Genomic DNA, 22,697 nt, shown 5'->3' on the forward strand with positions numbered 1-22,697 from the left:
CCCCATCTTTAATGTTTTCCTTTTTCTTTCCCCACTCTTCCTCCAGGGCAGCTTTTGCTACAAAAAAAGGATTAAAAACCTCCCTTCTTGCCACAGGAGCCATCCTCCTCCTCCTCCTCCTCCTCCTTCTCCTCCTCCTCCTCCTCCTCCTTCTCCTCCTCCTTCTCCTTCTCCTTCTCCTCCTCCTTCTCCTTCTCCTTCTCCTTCTCCTTCTCCTTCTCCTTCTCCTTCTCCTCCTCCTCCGGAGACGTTTTGCAACGGGAGGAATCCTGTTTTCTTTCACTTGCCGAGAAATGTTCTGTTTTTTTCTTGGGGGTGGAGGGTGGGAAGACTGTTTTCTCCCCATTTCTTAAAAGTGAAGCAAAAAGTTAAGGCATGTTTACTTTGTTCTCTGCTTTTCTCAGTCTGCTACTCTCCGTGCTACCTGGTTGTCCACTCTATGCCATTAGTGCTAGAACCCCAACTAAAGGAGGAGAAAGTCTGTGTTGGATTATGGAAAGCTGTTTCACTCTATATAATTAAAAGGTAACTTGTGTATTTCTGTAATTAACGATGAAGTTGTACTGAACTCTGCAAACTGCAAAAGAAAACTAGGAAATTAACCTGACATGGCTTAAAATTGCACTGTTTTCTGTTGTGTTGCTTAGAAGTAGCAGAACATCAGTTCTCACTAAGTACATTGATAGACTGATGAAGTAACAACAGCAGAGATGTATTTTGAAGTATCTGTTCTAGCTTAGATTATTCTGTGTCAAGTATTGTGTGCAGTTTCTCAGCATGTGGCTGCATTTTTAAGTTTTTTAAGCAGTAAAAGCTTATTGTAAGGATTTTTATTGACAGCCTCAGCTTCTGCATTTCTGAGGCTATTGATTTATCTGATTATTAAGGGTTTCAGAAAGAATAAAGTAAGAGGGAATTGGGTAATGTAATGCTAGTGTTGATATTTATATCCTTACTAGTGGAGACATTCAACAGAAATGTACTTAGAAGCATTTAATATACTGCAAAGTAGTTTAATTGATCGTTTATTGTGAATGGGGAAAGATCAGGAATTTCAGACAGGCATATTTTTATGTGGAAGTGAAAAACTCCCCAGGAGTTTGCTTAGCATTTTAATCTTTTTTAGTTCAGCACTGCAGTTACCTTGGAGTCGCTGGTGCGTGTCGTGCTCACGCTGCACTGCTTGAAAGTAACTTGTTTGTATGCTTCTATCCTTGCAGCTTCCCTTCTCAAAGCACATGTTACTGACACCCCTTTGTCGTTTTTCCCTCCCCTCTGAACAGAGCTAAAGGATGAGGATCCAATAATATGGGGAAATTCAGCTCGAGATTTGCATGACTTCAAGTTTCCCAGAGTCTGACGTTTCCTTCAGACCCCTTTTTCACGGGAATCAGAATTTTTCAAGGAGAATTGGTAGATACCAACCATCAATTTGTGTAGACTTGTCAAATTATCGCAGAAGGCTGTTTGGTTTCTCTGTTACTTGCCGTAGTAGATGCATATACCACAACCAGCCTGTAAAATAAGGCTTTTACCAGTTGTAGCAGTGAGTGAGGGTGTTTGTCTTGGTGTTCTGAGTCCCTGCATCATTTGGCCATAGCTACAAGTTGTGACCGTTTTCTTTCTTGATTTGATGTTTCACATTTAGTCTCAGTGCTTAGGAAGTAGGTGTGAAACACGACACATGCTAATTTCTCCAATTTCTAAACTATTCTTCTGCCATCGGTTTTGATTAATGTTGTTTTTATTGACTTACTTTAAAGTAAAAGGACTGAAAAGGTGAATGAATACCAGTGCACCTGGAAATAGTGAATAAAGGCTCTTTATGTCAAAGAGGGGAGTCAGCAGAGTGCAGGCTGGGAATAGCACATTTGGCATTGCACAAGTTCTCATAAAGCTGACATGGGCAAAATAGGAATTGTGTGTGTTATGGTGTACAACAGCCACAGCATATTGCAGTAAATGGAAGGATTTGGGTTATATCAGGTGGCTTGCAGGCACGCTGGCTGGCACAGAAGCATATAAACTGTGTGTATAGACAAATACGAACCTCGCTCAAGTTACACTGCACACACATCCAGCACAGAGCAGTCCAGGAGGAGTAATGTCAAGCAGATAGACGATACCATCCCAGCAAGAGATCTGTGAAAGAAGTGGGGGAAGATAGTGACAAGTTATTTTTGCATTTTTCAGAGGCTCTACTAGCACTAAATCAAAGCCAATTCACCTCCACAAGCAGGCAATTGAAAAGAAACTGTTTCTATAATACCAACTTGTCAGCAGTATGACTTGGTTAAATCCTCTGCTCTAGCAAAGAGGGAAGCTGGTGTGTGTCTCACCTGCCCTGCTGCTTTCTGAGCAAGCCTTTCCTAACGCTGGGATGGATTTTCACGGCTCGTGTTGAGATCTGGGTCTCGAAAGTGACAATTGGTTTTGTGGGCATTCATTTTTAATTAAACTTCTTTTGTTAATACTTTTGAAATTGACTTCTAATGACTCAAAAATGTATTAATATAGCAGATATGTAAATGTTTAATTTGGTGTTACGCATACACAGTAATTGCTTTCCATGATGGTTCTTGTAGAGGGAACGAACTCATCCTACGATTCTATTCTCATGGAAACATTCTTTTATCCAGAAATAGGAAGCACAAATTAATGACTGAATTATCACTTCAGAAAGAGAAACTTTCCTTCTGCCTTTCATCAGAAAACGTAAAAATGCCACTGCATAACCATAGCTCTGACACCTTGCATGTATCTTTCCATGGTTGCCCTCAACCTTGACATTTGCAAAGTCACGTAGAAACACAAACAAATTTGTATTTGCCAACATTTTTAGCACAACTCTGCTCAGAAGCTTTGGTGGGTGGTGGGAAGCAAGGAGGGTCATGCTGTTTTGAAGTTCCCTATGTGGCAGGGGTTTTTATTTACAAAATTAGGCAACTAAAAGCTAAGTTGCAGTTTGTGCAGCTTAAATGAGGATTCTTTTGTGCCTGGAGTTGGAGATCACAAGAAGGTCACTCCAGTACTTAGCCCACACCATGCTGATAGTGCATACAATAAAATGTACTTTCATACTGAAAAACCACAATGTATTTCCTTTTATCTTTTCACTAGGTTTTAGATATTTCCAGCTGTTCTGAATCACTGACATGAAGCTTTCAAGCTGTGTCTTATTATGAAATGGGAAATGTTGAACCTGTAAATCCTTATGACTGAATACAGGATGTCCCACTAAGCAGCACGTTTGTCTTTGATTCCTTTTTCACTGTCAGTGTGTTGTTCCTGTGTATTTGCAGTTACCGTATGTCATTAGTAACTACTTTAGTCCTGTGGAATTTTGATAGTACCTTGACAGCCTTGCCCATGTCTCAGTTGTTTGTGCTGCAAGACAAGCAAGACAGTCTTGTTCAGACATCATGATGAGTGGATAATAAGAGGAATGAAGCAAAGAAGAAAGGAATAAACGGGCCTAAGAGCTTACTGTACCATGTTGTGGCTGCAGAGTGTCTGTTAGATTTTTCTCCTGCATAATTCATTAGAGAATGTCATTCATTAGAGATTGTTAGAGAAGACTTGCTTACTGTGAGTTCAAAATGTTGTGCTTAAGAATGTCTGTTTCACACAAACCTCATTTGCTTAATTGGTAAAACAGGGGCAGTATGTCCAAATATTTGAAATTTCTCTGTCACTTTGGATTCTGGAGTGTTGGTGCAGCACCATTCATGCTGAACCATTCATGTCTTGACTGCTGGCCGTGCTGTCATGAGAGTGCCGCAGCGTGCTGTGCGACTGTTTCAGAGACAGTTCTCAAACCTGTTGGCCATCTGTGATGTTCAGCCTTTGGTGCTACACGTGCTGCTTCCGTTAGGTTCCCAGTAGAGGGCAACACACGCTGATTTTTGAGTGTAAGACATTTTCTTATCTGTTTCGCAAGGCAAAGTAACAGCAGTCCTTGTCCTGAGCTCTTCGAAACTGATTTACTCAGCATAGTAAATCTCGTTATGTCGAGCTGCTGTATTACAAGTGTCAGGATATGAAACCAGGTACTGTAGTGCTCACTCACTGACACTGGGATCATTTCTCACTAGAAATCTACTGAGTTGGATTTTTGCTGCATAGTGTTTGAGGTTAAATAGATTTTAAATATCTATATGCTGTGACTTTCTTTTTATAGCTTGACTGAGTTTCAACATGAAGATTTTGGGCAAGATAAAACTGGACAGGCTGTACCAGACAGTTTACAGTCCTGCACAGGTATGTTGCATATAGCTGTTACACTAACCTTAGGAGATTTAAGCCTACTTCTCTTTGGGTCCCAAACAGGCCACAAAGATACCTTTATAACCCCTCTTTGTCAAGACAGCTCTTCTGTATGTCTGGCTCCATCAGCCTCTGGGGAGCCACTGTACCAAGCTCTTGCTAATGTCATACTCTGCTCAGTTGTGTCCCTGATGTGTTCTAAAGGGTGTCGGGAAGGACAGCCTTGGGCTGTTTCCCAGTATGGAGAATAAATTCTCAGTGTTGCTTTATACAAGTTAGTTTTGTACCTCAGAAGCCCTTGGTAGCATAAGACCTCACATTTTCTGTTGGCAGTTTTCTTGCTACAGTGATCTACGTATGATGAAATTGTCCCTCTCTGGGAAGGTAGTCCCAAAGCTATGTGAATACCTACTTCAAAAGGCAAATATAAGATGTGGGGAGGAAATGGATGAAACATACAAACCAGTAATAAGAGTGAGATTTGGCTTAGGGATTTTTCTAAGTTAGTATTATTTTTTCTTTCTTCCCTCTGCAATTGAAAAATAAACTCACATTCCGTGCAGTTGGCTTCTTCATGTCTGTTTGTGCACGAGGAAGGCTGTCTGATTTGTCAGTATATGCAGCTTGGTCTGGTTTTTATTTTAAGCAAATATTTTGACATGTTTGCCTCTTTTCAAAGCTGACTGAATATACTCTGAGTCACGTCATTTTATCTAAAAGTTCGTTTACTACTAGAATCTGTCCCAACATTAATACCTGCCAGTTTCCATCTCTGTATAGCTGTAGTGAGTATGATGTTGTCCATCCTTTTATTTTTGCAAGACAGCAGTTCAACTTTATTTAGGAATGACCACGAGAGGTTGTCTTTGTAGCCAGTTGATGATGATCTACTTCATTGTGCTGCTTTAAAGCAATAGAAATTAGTGTATTTTCCCAAATCTTTAATATATTAAGAGACTGAAAGGATGAGGAAACTTTGAAATTGGACAAGAATTAGTACAAGTGATGGTTTAAAGTGCAATTTTATGCCAAAGAGAGAGCAGCCTCAGGTACTGTGTAGAGATCCATTCTTCAACAGTAAGAATACATGTCTGTAAGCAAGTCTGATAATTCATTACTTCATTGGTTGTTAATCTTCAGTGAAATTTGTTGTTGCTTTTAAAAACAACAAATCAGATTGAGTGTTCTCAGCTGACGTTATTTCTGGTGTCTGTAGTGTTTATTGTGCTGTGCTGTTTCTCTCTCTAGAATGTTTGGGATATCATGTAATCTGATAAAATGGATGCACATGTGCAGTTTCAGGGAGCTAGTTTAAAAGGTTGGGTTCTGAAGGATCTGAAGATGTACAGTGCCTCGGTTTTTTTAACTACAGTAAAGAAATCCTGCATTAGATACTTGTCTTTTGATGTTTTTTGTATATTTATATCTAAAAAGCAGATATATTGCTATACTTTTCTTCTTAAATTAAGACATCATTTGCACTGATATTTCCTCAGTATGTATGAAACCCTGTGTAACTTCAGTTGGCTGATACTCAAAATAAATCTATCAGTCCTTCATGTGATAGACTTATGCAATAATTACATGCATGTGTGTAAATGTTCCTACTAAGCATATGCACATATTTTTCTCACATAGTGTCAGTCCTCCTGGCAATATTATTAGTCTTGTATAAAATACTGTTGAGCTGATGCTACTTTTATCCAAGTAACAACAGCATGTTTATATTTGCCTTGACAAGCCTACCAACTCTGATGTGTGCATCAAAGTGAACTCTTTTCTAAGCTGTGTTCCTTTTTGAACACCCCTGAGATTTTGAAAATACCCTTTTGTTCAGCATTCTGAGATTATGTGTCAATGATTGTGTATCATATGCTTGGCTTTCCATTTATTGATATGCAGGTCATAGGTAGCACATCAAATGGAAAAGCTTTACTCTAAGCCTCATAGTGTGGTTACCATGGACCCAGGTAGAGCTCTTTTATTTTAAATACCAGCAGACTGCCCTTACCTGCTTTCACAAGATATTTATGGGAACATGATTTTTTGTTTCCCTCCTCTCTTTATAACTGTATATTAACAGTGCTGACGCTTTTGTCTCTTAGCAGCTCACTGTCATAGCAGCCTGCGTCAAAGTAACACTTCTTGCATAGTCATTGTATAGATGCAGAAAAAGAGACAATATCTAAAGGAAAATAAATCATTAAACTGTAGTTTTTAAATGTTGTAATATCGTGGTGCAGGGAGGAACGTGGTTGGGATAAGGGTCACTCACTGGAATTCCATTTACTCCATTTATTCCATTTACTGCCTTGGCAAGAAGTGTCAAAGGAGGAGTAAAAGGTTGCAGTCAGTGCTGTCAGATAACATAACTGTGAAGCAGAAGTGCACTGACTTGGATTTACTACCGAAAGTATTTGAAGAGAGAAGCTTTACCGTAACAGTGCAGGCTGACGGCCAGATGAACAAAGAAAGAAACATTTGCTTTGGACTCTGATGATACAGTAGATTTTTTTTTTAATCCTTCTGCTAACTGCACTCAAAACAAGGTTCATCTCAATTGTTTTTTTGGGAAATCAGATCTTTAGATGTGCACCGTAGCCATTTCTAGAATTTGATGGGTTTCAAGAAGAAAGTCTTTGCTGCCAAAGGCTCTGGAGACTAGAGGAGGTCAAACATTTCCTGTATTTTTTTCTAAAGCGTGGCCCGATCGTTAAAGATTTCAGCATCTTATTGTTGGAATAACAAGTGGGGGCTGTTCCTGCTGTGTTGTCCTAATTACACATCTGTTTAAGCTAAGTTAATAATGAGTGTACAAGCAGGACACACAAATTACTGCACCAATTATATGTTGAGGGAGAAAAATCAAGTCTTAATTGAAGTTTAAGAAAGAGAAAGGGTGGGGTTTAATCCCACTGCTTCCATACGGAATTGTTTTGTACTATATTTGCCTAACAACATAAAGTCCTCAGGCTTGCACACAATACCGTAATTCTCCAAGGAAAATAGTGAGAAAAAAATATGTTTCTTGGTGTAGCAGCTTTCACATGCCAGTGAGGAATTCCAGTTCTGTGAGAAAAAACGCTGCAGACTGTTCTATGTAATGCAGAGCTCAGTTTCCACATTGGTGTCAACTTTCTTTGGATTGACCGTCCTTTCGTGTCTAACTCAGTGCATTAAGACTTTTATTTCCCTTGTTGAGTATTGTTGCATATGTTGTATCAAGTTTGTCCGTGTACATTCTGGTTTCTTCATTTTTCAACATCCTGATACTCATTCATAGCACTTAGGGCACTGAAAAGAAGTAAACTAGCCTGTGTTCATAGAGAAATGTTGGGGTGGAGAATATGCCCAGTTCAGAAGGCTACCTGATGAGAAGTTCTTTCACAGGCAATGGAGGAGACACAAGGCTTCTCTGGGAATATTTTGAAGTGAGCTTTCTAATAAACTGAAAAAGATGATGTTTAACATTTACCTTCAAAATGTGAAGCTTCTACCATTCTCCCAAGTCCTCAAGTTCTATGAAGCAGGAAAGAATGGAGCTGCCATTGACTGTATAGCAAAACACTGTAAAATGTAGTCTAGTCCTCAACATAAGCATGTAGTTCTTGTGCAAGGGATGGAAAAGCGGGCTTTCACTTACAGCCATCTTAAACTCATTTTCATGGTTTCTGGCTGCTCATTAGACATTTCACATGCTCTGCAAACATGAGCCACGATGATGCTCTTCATGTGGTGAAATAAGTCTTTTTACTACAAGTCTGTTCTCTGCTATTACCAGTTCACTCCCATTTCAGCCCTCGCTGGAATTCGTTGTGTTGTATGTTTTGAATATTCTGCCACGTCTTCATAGCTGTAATCTTCTAATTGCAATATTTCTCACGGCTCAGAGGAGTGAGTGATTCTGTGAGCATAGAAGCAACTACATATTTTTCTGTGTTTCTAACAGACCGAGAAGGAATGAGTGATACACCTGAAACTGAGGAGACTGGAGGAACTTGTGATTCCTGGCAGAGTGGCCTGTGGGCACAAGTGAAAGACAAGTTAATGAAATATTTGCATCACAGCAACATTTTCCCAGAAAGCATCCCACGTAAATTTGATTATCTGCACAAGGACTTACTGATGCAGCAGTACAACCTTCATGCAGCAGTGCACCAGCCAAAAGAAACCAGAACAGAGAAAAATATCACTGAGTTTAAAAGTGCTAGTGGCCTTGGGTCTTATGAAGTGACAGTTCTGGGTAAGTATTTGGTAGCTGGGCTTCTGAAAAAGGTTAAGCAAGAGCAGTATAAAATCATAGCTTTTGCCATGTTAACTTGGGAGCAGCTTGAAGGTTCATCAGAAACTGAATGGGTTTCTCTGAACTGATCGGTTGATTCTGAGTAATTCTTGAAGCTTAAATAAAATGATTGGCATGTTAGATTTTTGTTGGACTTGTGATTTAGGATGGGTTTTTTTACCAGAATGCTGTAATTCTCATTACAAATACCTTCAAATGAAATGTTTCTGCCATCACTTGTGATATCAGCACAATTTTGTGTGTATCATTTGAAGAATATGTGTAGCCCTTAAGCTTTTGGTTACTGCAGTTAGAGGGAGGTCCTGTTCACTAGTTCAACCAGTCTGCCATAATCAGGTGAATTATTCAGTTGCACTTGATTGTCAGCTGACTTTTCTGCTGGATGGGTATTCACCAGAAACAAGTTAGTGTTCTTAAAGGGAAAGGGACAACTATGAATGCTTCTTTGGAGCTTTAGTCTCAAGGTGTTTTTTGAGCACTGTTGCTCCTAAAGTGCCTTTTTTTCCATGCTAGAGTTAAGGGCTGTGCTTTAGCCCTGCTCATCAACTGCTCTCTGCTGCTTCTGGGTGGCACAAAGGGGCTGTTGATTGATCTTTGTTAAGATACAAATATACATGTATCTGCTTGTTAGTGTTACTGTGGGATCTCAATCTGTTTGATTTTGTTTTCCTACTAAAAGGAGAATGAAATTGCCCAGCTACAGATCCTTATGTTAAGCTCCCATAACTTAGTTGTTTCCATTGTTTGCTAAGGGAGATTTGCAGGGAAGGTTTTTGAATATTTACAGTCACTGGAATCCTGACACTGAAAATATACAAGATGAAGGAAGCACAGGTATTGCACTACATACACACTGGTTCTACAGTGAATTCTTCTGTCCTTGTAGTAGTGACAAGGTTTAGAAGGAGTGTGAAATGGCTTCCAATGTTGGTTTAGTACTTTCTGAGCTAACAGCACCATTAGCTTTCAATCATAGTGTGTTACAACAGCATATCAATTTGAATGTGCTTATGTATAATATACATAGAAAGAAGTGTGGTTTTAGATGTCAGTTACAATGAAAGTAAATAAAAGTCAGTGTTCAGTCTGCAATATTTTGGGTGGCTTTTTTCAATGGTGCACTGTTGAGGTGAGGGAGCACTGGAACTGGCTGCTCAGATGGGCTGTGGATTCTCCTTCTCTGGAGACATTCAGACCCATCTGGATGAGTTCCTGTGTGACCTACACTAGGTGGTCCTGCTCTGGCAGGGGGTTGGACTGGATGATCTTTTGAGGCCCAGCCCTTGAGATTCTGTGACTCTGTGATGAAGTTGCTAATGGGCTGAAGCTGAAGTTTTCTGCTAACTTAAATATTGTTTTCAACAGGTATAAACCATGACGTAGCAATGGATGTTGCGTTTCTTCCGCTGTTTTGCCCTGAAGATCCCCACTTATTTCAACTGGAAGACATTCAAAATGATACGTTGTTGTCTTGCATGAGTTGCATCTCTGCCTGTCAGCACCAGGCCACCAGCCATGGAGGGCTTCGCCACACCTTTCCACTTTCAAGTGAGACTGGCTTTCATTGGCCTTACTTATTGATCATTTCATGTTCTGTCTTTCAATGCAAGAGTTAATCCTCTGTGGAAATCTCTGGTTTAGGTCAGAAATTGTTCACCTCTTCAAGGAAAGACCCATGAATTCTGTGTGACCACTTTCAGTAGAGATACAATACTGAACTTTCGAGGCAGTTTTTATCGGAGCTGTTCTCACACTCTGAAGATAGTATTTTAATATCCAAACCACAGACTCCTAAGTGACCAGTTCTTGATGCAAAATGTTCCTGACATAGCAGATGGTATGACTGCCTGAGCACTTGGCTTGGTCTGCTTTGAAAGAGAGTAGAGCAACTGTCAGTCAGTCAATCCATTTCACTGACGTCGCTCTGAAGGCACACTGCAATGCCTATAAACTGAAGTATTTACCTGCTATTCAGCTATTTTCTTTCACACTACACATCTAATTACTAGAACCTCATGCCAGATATGGTGAATGCTGTTCATGTGCATCATCCTGCAAAGTGCTGTATGAGCATTGCGTTTATATAGACAAACCTGATTTTACCGAAGTAACATCTTTACTTTTCCTTGAATCCTATGAAATCGAAGGATCAGTAATGATTAAGTAATGCATATTTCAGCTTTTCTGGATCTAAGTCCTGACACTGTTGTTTCTAGTGATTGAATTTACTAAGAAAATTCTACCAAAAAACCCCCATAAAATCCCAGCAGGCCAGTATTTAGTAGCTAGAGTGAGGGTTTTCAGTGAAAGAAGGCTGGCCATAGACACGTTACTGCACGGAAAACAATGTCAGGTCATTATACCTTTGCACTGTATGGACAGTAAAACACCTTTTCTTAACTTGTAGGTGAACTTGTCAAAGCGGCGACGGATCTGGACGGCAAACCTGTTGTGTGCATCTTGGACATCTGTCACTTGGGTGATGATACGGTGGAAGTCTTTCTGAGCAAAATCTACCAGACAGTGGAACCTGGTGTGTCAGATCCAGTGTAATTTAATAACTTATTTTTTCAAATTTCTGTTGAAGGATGGGAGGGAGGTGAAATGTCTGTAGTTTGAGTACACCCTCGACACACTGCTCTGTTCTAGAGCTGACGGGCACAAACATCGGGTTATGATTCTCAGAGCAGTTGTAAGGATCGCCCAGGTAACTGAAAAGGACGATTGTTGCCTTGAGTTGTTGTCAGTCGTGAAATGGATGACAATGATGGTCACTTGTGTGGAAGGACAAACAGGCAGTACAGTAAGCTTGTCTTTTGGTAGGATACCAAGGAGTATGATTGTCATCCCTCTTTCTCTGCCTGCGCACGTACGCACACAGGAGCGGATGTATCAGGGTGAGAACTGAGAAGAGAGACAGGCTTTCCCAATATGAAAGGCAACGTTTGCAAAAGGATTCACTGGCTGGAATATAAATGTAGGCTGGAAATTAGAGTAACCTTGAGTCTCAGAGCTGATATGTTCCATAGTGACCTTCTGGTGGGAGGTACTAGGGGCAGCCTAGCTCTCTTTTGACTCAAAGCTTACTATGTTTGTGAAAGGGATTTAATGCCATGGTGCCTTTAGTACCAGGGACTGGACTTAGCGATCCAAGAAGTCACTTTCAGTTCTTTTTACCTGAGCAAGGTCAACTGCAGTGCTTTTGTAAGTGTGCTTTTGTGAGTGTAGCACCCAAAGGTTCTTCATGTATTTATTAATTAAATATTTTGTAGAAGAAACTTTGGTAGTGGAACTTGCTTCTGGCTTTGCAAGAGAAAAACTCTGCTGCTTAGCATGGCAGGATGCACAGTCTGACACACAACTAGGGGATTTTGTGTTGATCACCTCTGTCCTCTTCAGTAACAGTTGCGTTCTGAGCGCACAAAGGAGCCCAGCAGCTGTGGGAAGCTGCTGCTACACAGGAGCCAGAGACTACGATTTGGACAACTTCTTGTCTGTATGCTAAGTAGCAGCTGGTTCCTCTGAGTTCTTTACCAAGTCCCACTTTTTCCTCCCATGTTGAACAGCCTCAGATCATTTGTGCAACTGGACCCTTAGGAAGTTATTCTCAAGCGGGAGCTAAGACGCATTGCTGTTTGACAGCTTGTCTGTGAAAGAAGCTGCTCTCAGGTCAATTCTTTGAGAAGGAAAGATTGCATTATGGAAGTTTGCCAATTCAGTTGTAGCTTTATTGACCAAAGCCCACAGAGTTAATTCATAGGAACAGATTTCTCCTTTTGTGGAAAACTACGAGGCACGTTTTAGCAGCCTGTTTGTAACCGAGTGTCTGTTTCAGCTAGTAAGTCGCTTGTCTGCTCTGAGGCCAGTGGACTTTGTCTTCAGGTACTTAAAGTCTGTACCCTAACTTGAGGTAATTGAAGGAGAAACTATAAGTATGTTAATTTTAGTACAAGTTTGTAGGCAACTTCAGATAAAAAGTAAAAGCCTTAACATTCTGAAGACATTGATACTATTATTCTGTCTCTCTAGTGTGGTTTACAATTTTAAAATGTGTTAATGCAAAAGTGGATCTTGACGTGCACAGGGGCTGAGAATTAAATGTGACTGTACTGGACGTTCCTCTTTAGTGTGACCACACAGAGTTGGTGCTAGAGCAATGTATGTCAGCCCGTGGCCCTCAGCCTCTCGTAGCCTTGCACAGATGGGAAATGAAAACGTCCCCTCCTGAGAAAAGCACAGTGCTGCTTGGAAGATGGTTCTGCTCTGAGTTTGTTGTTCATGGCTATGTGACGATTAGAGGCCATTGTTCTGGAGTGAGAGAGATTTGCACCAGCACTTCATGTACCAAACTGAGCCGTGCTGACCGTGTCAGCGAGTAGTTTATCTTTAGATATACTTCTGGTCGAAGTCTAATTTTAGGGACACCATTCTTTACAGAAGTAATTTTGAAGTCCTCCTCTTTGTAGGACAGGAGTGATGTGGCTGTCACAGAGGTGCTCTGCTCAGTTGCTCTGGCCACTCCATCCATCCCACGCAAAGGCTGTTGCTGCATTGCACCGCATGCTACACTTTAAACACGTAGCATTAATCATTTCATCCTCCACGTTAGGGCTTCCTAACTCTAAAAGAAATGCCAGAATGGTGTGAGAGATGTGTAATACACACCTGAGGCTTTAAAGTATTTAATGGTATTTTACAAAAGTGTTGTTTGACATTTTTATGGCAAAAGCCGGGAAGGAAAGAGATTTCTTTACTCTTGCAGAATGAAGTGCCAGTGTTAGAAGCACGGGCACTGTGTATAGCTAGAGAATATTCAGCTCTTCTGGTAGAGTTGGAATTCCAACACTCAGGGTCATTTCATAGAGGCCCTTGCCCTCTCCCTGTAAATTATGCTGAACTTAATATGCCAACTTCAGTTGCTGAAGTGTTGCACTGTTCATCCCAGGCTGCACCACTATGCCTGTCTCCCTCTTCCCTGCCAGCCCAGCACAGGATAAAGATCCTATCTGCAAAGAAACTACTCACTGGTTTATATCACTTGGTGTCTGTTGACACCAGTATGAAACCAAAGTATTTTTGGTGTCTGAGTCTGTCCAAACATGTTGATTTTGCCATGTTAACGGAACCTTGCAAGATGTCATAGGAATCCTCTTTCTTGTTGCAGTGTATTGCCCCTGCTGAGGGAAGAAATACCGTCAGAGCACATTCCCTAACTGTACAACTCATACCCAACCAAAGAACTGAACTCTCAGAGCTTACATTGGTACATTTCTTGTGGTTCCAGCACTCATTTCAAAGAAAACAAGAGGAAGATACACTGTGTGTAGCTAATGGTACTTCAGAGTGCATAAAACTTAAGTCATTGATCTGAGAGGTAAGAACCATTTTTATTTCATGTGATGTAAAACCAGAGTAACACTGCAACCTGAGGAATATAAATAACGGGATTAATCTCTGTCAGTGTCTTGCATTACTTCTCTCCATTATCTTTTCACTTCTGAAAGCCATCTCCATTTTCCAAGAATCTGAGGGGAGATCTTCTCAACACTTAGAAATAAATACCCAAAGGGCAGGTGTTGAGAGGATGGGGCCAGTCATTTTTCTGCAGTGCCCAGGGACAGGAGAAGGGGTAATGGGCACAAGCTGGAACACAGGAAGTGCCACTGGAACATGAGGGAGGCACATGTAAGCACAAGCTGCCCAGGGAGGGTGTGGAGTCTCCTCTGGAGGTTTCCAAACCCACCTGGGTACGTTTCTGTGCACCTCAACTGAGGTGACCCTGCTTTAGCAGAGAGTTGGACTGAATGATCTCTAGAGGTTCCTTGCAACCCTGACCATTCTGTGACTGTAATAAAAAGCTTCTGTGACTGACAGAGCCTCCATGTAAATGCACGTTTGTGATGGGGTTCTGTGCAGCCACTTATTGCTTCGGGCGGCTGCAGGGCTGCTCCCTTAAAACAGTTCTGGAAACTGTCCTGGCACTGAGGGGGCCTCTCCTCCAGCCCAGTCTGGCCAGTCAGGCGCCTCTGCCAGCACTGTTGAAGAAGGAAAATCTTCAGCCAAAGAGGAGATGTCGGAGTGGGACAAGATGGAGACGACCATATGGATCCCACAGACAGAGACGGAGGGACGACAAGCACCAGGCCAGACACCCCTCTGCAACCCACAGTGAGAACGCAGCTGTGCCCCTGCAACCCGTGGAGGGCAACGGCAGGACTGAGAGCCACCAGCAGCTCCAGGTGAGTGTGCCTGCACAGGCAGAGACTGTGTGAGGAGGGGCCACGGCACAGGCTGTGCTGGAAAGCCCAGAGGCACACACAGGGGACAGGAGCTGCAGTCCTTGGGATGAACACACACAGAGCGGCCTGTGCAGGGCTGCCAGGGGGGTGAGGGACAGCGTGGATGACTGAAAGAATCTGTCAGGAGCAATGTGGGGAATGACTTGGTTATGTCAGTCTGCAACATGGGGAGTTTTGGAAGATTTCCTTCCTTACTCCCCTCACTCTTCCCCTTTTGAACAAGGTCATTTGCACCACAGATGGCTTTGAGAAGTGAGAACCCCGAGCTTCCACAGCCAAATGAAAGATGGCCTGGGCCTCTGGAGTGACCTTCAGGTTGAAACAGGGCTGGAGGAGGCTGGAGCCATCTCTAGTGGAGCATCATCCAAGCTGGAGTTTGAGCAGTACCGGGAGAGAGGAGGGGCAGAACTGTGCTTTGTGGAGAAGGAGCAGAAGGTTGTGAAGGGGCCAAAGGCTGACGCGTCACAATGGGAGGGCGGGTCACTCGAATCCCAGGCCCGGCTCCAGAGCAACTCAGTGACACTTGGAGGTCTCAGTGGCACAGGGTCAAGTGCCTCTTGGAACTGCCGTTCCAAACTCCTCGGCAGGTTGTGGGCTAACCACCCACTGCCAGACAAAAAGACTTCCAGGCCACTACATTTGTGCTTATAGCAACCAGCAATGGAGAAAGCAGCAAGCTTCCATTTCTTCTGCCTTCTGCTGGTTGCCAGCACTTTATTTGAGACCACAGAAGCATTTGTCTTCAGTGCCTCTCTAGAGCTGGTCTATTTTAACAGCACCAGCAAGACCAGTGTCACCCAGCAGTGCAACTGTGGCGTCTATGGCTCAGGATCTCCTCGCCGTAGCGCCTCGGGGATCGTGGCCATTCCTGCCTCCGGCAGCCTTCAAGCCTGCGCCCCAGACACCCAGTTCAGCGCCAGCCACCGGCCCTGGATCGCGCTGATCCCAAGCAGCAGCTGCAGCTTTGCTGACAAAATCCGGGTGGCAGCCAGACGGGGAGCGGCGGCCGTTGTGATCTACAACGCGCAGGGCAAAGGCAACGACGTCTTCCCCATGAAGCATCTCGGTGAGTATGCTATGTGGGGTGCTCAGACCTCAGCCTTGCTCTGAGGTTCGGCCCAGGGCTGCCCTGGCAGGCTGTGAGGAAGGAGGAGTCTGTGGATGATCTCTGGCTTTGGTTGCTCAGTGTCTGGGGAAGTACTGAACGTTAAGGAGCAGCAGCAGAGCAGGGAGAGAGGCAGAGCTGGTGCAGGAAGCGTCCCTAAGCCAACAGCTGCGTGCCCGGCACCCCTAAGATCCTGCACATTCCACAGTCCCTACTGACCTCACTCCGGACAGGATTGATCATCACTTTAATGCAGTTCAAAGGCACACGAAAATGGAAATGGTCCATGTGCTGGGTCTGAAATGATGAGCACGTGTGTCCTCTACGGGAGTGAGGAGTGCTCTGGAGAGAAGACCTTCTGAACATGGTTCCCATCTGCACCTCCCAGGGAATCAGCCAGAGATGTGAGCTCCACAAGCCCATGGAGATGACACAGTCCATGAGCTCAAGTTGAATCTGCAAATGCTCGTTAGAGACTTTCCAGTCTGTTCTGTAGCACTTGAACTGGGACATGTATAAGACAAGGGCTTTTATACAACACCTTGGAACTGAGCAGAGATTCCTCTTCTCCTTTGCAGGTGATGAAAACATCGTAGCCATTACGATTGGCAACCTGACAGGGACAGAGATCTTACACCACATCGAGAGCGGCCTGAGAGTGACCATGGCTATAAAAGCAGAGAAAACACATCATCTCTCGATGCTCCAATACACCCTCATCATCATCATTGTGGTTTTTCTCATAATAGAAGTGTCAGCCCTGTACAACTACATTCGTTATTACTTTCAGAGACGCAGGATTGCGACGGCCCTGTCTGACAGTCAGGTGAGTTTGTGTGCCCTTCCTTGTTACACCCCTGACTTTGTATCTTGAGGGCAAAATACTGGTGGAGGCAGGAGCTTGAGCAGGAATTGCACACGTCAGGAATGTACAGCTATGCCATGGGTTTCTTTAAAAAGCTGAGCGTCTCTTGAGAGCCAGTCAAGCTGTCTCGCAGTCCCAGCGAAGGCCTACGTTTGGTGGCATATCTGCTTAGCTCTGAGTTAAAAGAGAGAAGCCTTTTCCTCATGAGCCAGCTAGCTAAACTGTTGACAACCTGCTAGTTCTTCTCTGAATGTGTATTTTCTTCTTACTGCATGGTGGGGCCTGTGTGCAAGAAGGTGGACAAACAAGGCAGGTGTGGAAGGTGGCTCACTGCCTTCCAGTCAGCACAGAACTGTCAAGTTCACTTCCTCAGGGTATTAACCCTCCTTAACAGTCCAGATGGCCAGTGATGTTGTCTGTGGCCTTGTTGATGTGTCATCCTGAGTCAAGAACCACACCAGTACGTCCCAAAACTCGGTTTCACGTTGTCTCTAAAGAGCATGGCCGTGCTTACTCTGCTCATTTGATAACATCTGGGTTCTAAACTTGGTCCCTGCTGGCAGCAGGCACTTGGGAAGGATTCCTAAGCACTCCTAGGGAGGTGAAGGACTGTATTAACCTGGACTGCTTTCTATTACAGCAACAGCTGCGGGCCATGACTAAGTTGGCCATAGAACATTTCGAGCTGCGCACCATGAAGCAAGGGGACAAGGTAGGCCTGAGCCCATCAGCACCCAGGCGTTACAGCCCACTCTGCACAGAACCCCCAGCGTTGTCCTTAGCACTGGTGCAGGATGTGCAAGTCTCTCTGAGCCTGTCCCTGTCTGCTGCAGAGATGGTTCCTCTGTCAGACCAGGCCCTTTCCTGGGGTGCAGGACTGTCCAAGCTGCACGTTCTCCTCAGCAATCCGGTTGCTTTTAGCTGCTGCTTTGGGCTCGCTGAGGTGAGGGGTCAGCATCGGCCGGCAGGGATGCTTCGAGGCAAACCAGTCTGTCTCATCAGCTTCCCTGGCGCTTCTTTTTGTGACAAAAGCTGGAGGCAGCAGTTTCTAAACCTCTCCAGAAGTGTCTCAAATAACCCAGTGCTGGTTTGCAGCTGTTCTTGCCCACCATGGGATGAAACCTTCAGTGGCTCTGCTGAAGTGTGGGCTTGGCTCGGAGTAATCCACACGGTGTGTTTCTGTGCCATTCGATACAGGAGCAGGCTCAGCTGGCTGTAGCCAGACCCCTTTGCGTGCAGTATGTGTGACTGTAGCTCAGAGGAAGCTCTCCAAGTCTGTTAATGCTGTGAATTCGTTTCACCCCTTCAGGAGCTGGGACCTGAAGGAGAAATCTGTATTGTGTGTCTTGAGCCCTTCCAGCCGAAGGAAGTCGTGCGTGTCCTGACCTGCAAGTGAGTTTCTTTCCAACTGTCCCTCAACGCAAAGTGTGGAAGTGAGCATCTTCCTGCTTGTTCCTTCTGCTGTGGGAATTTGAATCAAGCACTGTAAGAATCTGCATCTCTGTCAAGGAGAGTTTTGCAGAAGAGGAATGGTAGAAACAGACCCTTGGAGTGTGCCTTGATGGCCCGTGTTCATAACTTCCCCTGTGAGGGGGCTGACAAGTGGGGTTGGCAGTGCCTCTCCTGGGGATGCCAGGGCTTTTGAAAGGTTTCTTCCTTTGCAGGTGTCTCAGGAGGTTACCTGTAAACTGCAGGTAACTGGCCAATCGATGCCCATTTCTTGCCAGCTTACAGGTTACTAAGAGGGCTGTGCTCCTGCAAAACCTGTTCAACCATGCTGACTTGGGTAGTTTAGCAGAAAGCACTTCTTTTATGCTAAAAAAACCCGAGTCCTGCATCAAGGAAATGTCAAGTTGCACTCCAGACGTTCAACTGGTGCAGCTGGAAGGAGATGCCGCTCCCGTGGGCTGAACTAGACAGTCTGGGTATCATCCTGGGGTGCAGGATGGGAGCATTGGCTGTGGTGGTCTCTGTACTTGTCTCACAGTTCTGATTACTATTGGGCAGTGCCTGTCTGCCTTGCTGTTTCTGTTCAGGCTGAGGGAACTGGTAGACAACAGGACCTGAAGGAGTCGTCTTAAATCTGTGCCCTAATTCAGACCCACTGTGGCACTAAATGTCTTCACTGAAGCCCATGTTTGCACCTCTAATGGCTGAAGGATATTTGCTTTCTTGAGTCCACAGCCTGCCAAGTATCCACTTGGAATAAACAGGATAATGTGTGGCAATAGGGTTTATCTTGAGGGCTTAACTCTGTGAGATGATCTTTCGATGCAGCTTTAACAGAAAGAAGTGCTACTTAATCATCTGCATCTGCAAGGCAGACGATAACCTTAAAGCTAAGGCTGAGATGTCAATATGTGCAGTAGTCAAATGATCAGCTGGCAACAGATTGTACACAGATTTAACAAATAAGAAAGCTTAAGGCTGGTGTAGCAAAGATGATAATGCTGGCTTCTCACACGTTGTATAGAGATCCTAAAAAGCATAACCCAGCTCCAAACATTTCAACTGGAATTAGGTAATCCAGGCTAGAAGGAATACACTCTGTTTCTAGGTGGGCCTTCATAGCTGCTCCATCAACAGCTTTCCTGCTCTGAGCCCTAAGCTGTGGTTCCTTCTCCCCCAGGCACCTCTTCCACCAGCACTGCATTGACGCCTGGCTCGTGGAGCACGCGACATGCCCGCTGTGCAAATGGGACATCGTCAACGTGCTGCGTGTTGAGGTGAGGCCGGACCTTTCCTGGTGCAGGTGCCATTGCAGAGCGAGGCTGGTGCGGCAGCCACGGCTGGAGCTATTTCCTGCTGCTGGGCTGCAGAGCACAGGAGCCAAGCACGGGCGTTGCCGTGTCAGCGGCGAGAGGCTGCAGGACTGGTTGTCGTGTCCCCTTCAGCGAAGCCTGATGCTGCCCTGCTCTGAGCTGGGACCATCCAAAGCCTTGGGCAGAAGCCCAGCCCCAACTGATTGTAAGGCCTGGCTGAAGAAGCGCTCGTCACTCTTGTGCCTGCAGCTGAGGGTGTTTCTCAAGGCTTCAGGCTGACTTTGACAGCTCCCTCTGTCCCTGCCACCAGCCTCTCTTCAGTTCCTAAGGCCCCACAGTCCTTCAAAAGGGAAAGTGTTAGTGTGGGTGTCTGAGGAATTTCTGATGTGTTGTGGCCAGTGCTGGGGGAAGATGCTGTTGCCGGGGGCTGCCAGTGCCTGGGCCCGCTCAATATGTGCCAGAGCTTGCCATGGGGAGAGAGAGATGTGCCCTGAGTGGAAGGAAGAAGCTCTTGTCCTGGTACTGGGCAGTACGAGGGAAGAGCTGGCTCAGGAAAGCAGAAGCTGCACCCGAACTTCCCGCTCTATTAGGCAGCAACAGTTTCCCCCTGAGATGCTGGAGGTTAACAGCAGAGCTTTGTTCAGCCTCTGTTTATTTCTGTGTCAAAGCTCACTGCAGTCCTTGCAGGCATTGCTCTCCTGGGAAGATGCAGCCTCCTGTGAAGTTGCAACTGAACTGTTTCCTCTTGTTTCACCAAGGTGGACATAGAAGCGGCCGAGCAAGCCAGAGGATCCAGTGGCACAGAAAATGTCTCCACAGTTGATGAAGTGGGTGACGTTGGTGGAACTGCACCATCTGAGCAGGCTGCTGTACAAGCAGGAGATGAACACGTGGCGGAGGAAGAGGCACCACGTGGGAGAACTGGATCCTGAGGAGGATCCAACAGCAGCGCGTAGGCCTTCGGCAAGGAGCAGCCTGCTGCCATACATGGGTACCAAACCCTGACAGATTAGTTGTAAATAGTTCCTAATTTATATCCAGTTAGAATATTTAAATAAAGCTTTGTTTTGTTGAGTCTCCTTGGAGCACTGTGCAACAGGTCTTTGGGTTGTGTGGAGATGCTTTAGGCTTGAATGGAAGATGCTGGAAATGATGTGGCCACGAGTGGTGATGGTTGCTAAATGGATACTAAATGTTTCTAATACTTGACTCTGGTAATATTGCCATGGAGTCACACAGACATTTATGACAGCCTGTTTAGGGTGATGCTGACATCATCTGCCTTGACTAACCCAAATTGCATCCCTGAAAAATAGCAGGTGTTTAGAGGAGTCAGCACAAGGGTGGAGGGTCAATGACCAGAGACAAATTTCTTCCTTGCATCTACTCTAAATCGCCTCAGCCTGTCTTCACGGGAGCTTCTCATCACCTTCATGCCCTCCTCTGGCTCGCTCTTAACAGCTGCGTGTCCTTCTTCTGACAGAGGCCCCAGAGCTGGATGCAGAACTGCAGATGGGGTCTCGCCAGAGCAGAGCAGAGCGGCGCTGATTCTATAACACCATCGAGCTGCCCAGGACTCCCTTTGCACCACCACACACGCCCACTCTCCCTCCCCTGGCCCATTCGTCCTCCAACCGGAGCTGAAGAGCAGCTGTGAGAGCCTGCTGGGAGCTGGGAACTTGGTGAGGCACATCCCTGCAGCCTGCTTTGGCACACCACGTGGGTCCATCTCATAACCAGCTGAGAGAATGAAGGGCCAAGGGACAAAAATGCCTCATTAAGCAGGTCCAAAGAACTGCTGCACTTTTGCTCAAACAGAGCCAGGCCACCAGTCGGTCTCTGGAAATGTTTTGGGGAACACAACACTGATCTTTCCTACAAGGTGGCAATTAAACCAGAAATTGCTCATTGAACAGACGTTCAGAAGCTGACAGGTGATATCCAATGGGCACGAACCACATGTGGTGTCACGAATGAGGCTCTTGCGCCACTAACGCCTTTGCTAAAGGCTCAGCAGAGGCTGACACTGCGCGGGAACTGTCCCGGCAGCAAATACCAGTGATAGAAAAGACAGGAAACACGACAGTCAATAACTACAGTCACTGATATGATCCTGACTTGTCAGTTAACGTTGCTGTGATCAGTCCAAACCAGCATGGAATGGCACTCTTGATGTAATGGGATTCAGGAGCGAGAGACCCATTGAGCATCCTGGAGCGGATGTTTTTGCCATAGAATTTGCCAAAAACAATCACCACGAGACCAGAGGCTGGTTTTTCTCCCTCCATCTTTCCCATGACTAATCTTACAATTGAGCTGTGAAATCCTTGGGGATGTGTCTGTCTCGGGGAAATCTTGTCCCAGCAGCATGGGGGAGCATCCTCTGCACGGTGACAGGCCTTTGATAAGAGGGATGTCAGAGTGCTCCACTCACTCAGCTGCTGGCAGAGGCATCCTTGTCTTTGTGCAAATGCTCTCTGTTGACTCAGTAGTAGAGACAGTCGTTTGTCTCTTTGTCCAACTCCTGTTGCAGGAAATAAGTGGCCATGAAGGTTTCATCAAAGTCCAGGTTGTTCACGCTGGCTTCAGTGAGGAGCTGCTCCTGCTCCTGGCCATCCTGGAGCTGGTGGATGTGGTGCCCGTGTGCCGTCCGCTCTGGCTCGTGTTCTGCGGGACTGTTTGGTTCTGTGAGCTCCAGAAGTGGAGAGTCACGGTTCGAGATGGTGATGAAGCTGCTTTCTGAGTCAGAGTCACTGTCCACATTGCTGTTGAAGCTGGTTTTGGTGTCAAAGCCTCCACGTCGGTTGGTGTAGAAGAAGGTGGGTTTTTGTTGGGGTTTTGAGGGGAAAATTGAGGGTTTGGGGGAGTTCTGAGGGAAAAAATGAGGTTGGGGGCAATTCTGAAGGGAAAGTTGGGGTTTGGGTGGCGTTTTGAGTGGAGAAATGGATTTTGGGGAACTTCTGTGGCAAAAAGATGTTGCCCCCCGGTGGAGCAGCCATCCAGGAGAATCTAATGAGGTGTGACAGTCAATGCTCGTGTGATGTGTCAAAAGGCAGCCCAGCAGTCAAAGGAGCGAGGGGAAAACTTGACACAACTC

General features: G+C 45.0%; 1 long non-coding RNA gene across 1 annotated transcript; it reads left to right on the forward strand.

Moving 5' to 3' along the window:
• Nucleotides 1–470: 470 nt before the first annotated feature.
• Nucleotides 471–8,506, forward strand: LOC133626302 (uncharacterized). Its single transcript, XR_009819395.1, has 3 exons — nucleotides 471–525; nucleotides 4,181–4,260; nucleotides 8,216–8,506. It is a non-coding gene; the product is annotated as an uncharacterized LOC133626302 (long non-coding RNA).
• Nucleotides 8,507–22,697: the final 14,191 nt, after the last annotated feature.

The sequence above is a fragment of the Colius striatus genome, chromosome 10 (genome assembly GCF_028858725.1).
Source record: "Colius striatus isolate bColStr4 chromosome 10, bColStr4.1.hap1, whole genome shotgun sequence".
Lineage (NCBI taxonomy): Eukaryota > Metazoa > Chordata > Aves > Coliiformes > Coliidae > Colius > Colius striatus.